A 1867-nucleotide genomic window follows, 5' to 3' on the forward strand; every position below is an offset into this window, starting at 1 on the left:
TATGTAATATGTATGTACAGGGAGAATTGCCCAGTGAATGAACATTTAGGGGATTCTCATATATAAGGGGATGGTGTATGTAATATGTATGTACAGGGTGAATTGCCCAGTGAATGAACGGATAAGGGGATTCTCATATATAAGGGGACGGTGTATATAATATGTATGTACAGGGTGACTTGCCCAGTGAATGAACGTTTAGGGGATTCTCATATATTAGGGGACGGTGTATGTAATATGTATGTACAGGGTGACTTGCCCAGTGAATGAACGTTTAGGGGATTCTCATATATAAGGGGACGGTGTATGTAATATGTATGTACAGGGTGACTTGTCCAGTGAATGAACGTTTAGGGGATTCTCATATATAAGATGATGGTGTATGTAATATGTATGTACAGGGTGAATTGCCCAGTGAATGAACATTTAGGAGATTCTCATATATAAGGGGACGGTGTATGTAATATGTATGTACAGGGTGAATTGCCCAGTGAATTAACGTTTAGGAGATTCTCATATATAAGGGGACGGTGTATGTAATATGTATGTACAGGGTGACTTGCCCAGTGAATGAACATTTAGGGGATTCTCATATATAAGGGGATGGTGTATGTAATATGTATGTACAGGGAGAATTGCCCAGTGAATGAACGTTTAGGAGATTCTCATATATAAGGGGACGGTGTATGTAATATGTATGTACAGGGTGACTTGCCCAGTGAAGGAACGTTTAGGGGATTCTCATATATAAGGGGACAGTGTATGTAATATGTATGTACAGGGTGACTTGCCCAGTGAATTAACGTTTAGGAGATTCTCATATATAAGAGGACGGTGTATGTAATATGTATGTACAGGGTGACTTGCCTAGTGAATTAACGTTTAGGAGATTCTCATATATAAGGGGACGGTGTTTGTAATATGTATGTACAGGGTGAATTGCCCAGTGAATGAACATTTAGGGGATTCTCATATATAAGGGGACGTTGTATGTAATATGTATGTACAGGGTGAATTGCCCAGTGAAGGAACGTTTAGGGGATTCTCATATATAAGGGGACGGTGTATGTAATATGTATGTACAGGGTGACTTGCCCAGTGAATGAACGTTTAGGGGATTCTCATATATAAGATGATGGTGTATGTAATATGTATGTACAGGGAGAAATGCCCAGTGAATGAACATTTAGGGGATTCTCATATATAAGGGTACGGTGTATGTAATATGTATGTACAGGGTGAATTGCCCAGTGAATGAACGGATAAGGGGATTCTCATATATAAGGGGACGGTGTATATAATATGTATGTACAGGGTGACTTGCCCAGTGAATGAACGTTTAGGGGATTCTCATATATTAGGGGACGGTGTATGTAATATGTATGTACAGGGTGACTTGCCCAGTGAATGAACGTTTAGGGGATTCTCATATATAAGGGGACGGTGTATGTAATATGTATGTACAGGGTGACTTGTCCAGTGAATGAACGTTTAGGGGATTCTCATATATAAGATGATGGTGTATGTAATATGTATGTACAGGGTGAATTGCCCAGTGAATGAACATTTAGGAGATTCTCATATATAAGGGGACGGTGTATGTAATATGTATGTACAGGGTGAATTGCCCAGTGAATTAACGTTTAGGAGATTCTCATATATAAGGGGACGGTGTATGTAATATGTATGTACAGGGTGACTTGCCCAGTGAATGAACATTTAGGGGATTCTCATATATAAGGGGATGGTGTATGTAATATGTATGTACAGGGAGAATTGCCCAGTGAATGAACGTTTAGGAGATTCTCATATATAAGGGGACGGTGTATGTAATATGTATGTACAGGGTGACTTGCCCAGTGAATGA

Source organism: Taudactylus pleione, unplaced genomic scaffold (assembly GCF_031769625.1).
Source record: "Taudactylus pleione unplaced genomic scaffold, aTauple2 ptg000489l, whole genome shotgun sequence".
Classification (NCBI taxonomy): domain Eukaryota; kingdom Metazoa; phylum Chordata; class Amphibia; order Anura; family Myobatrachidae; genus Taudactylus; species Taudactylus pleione.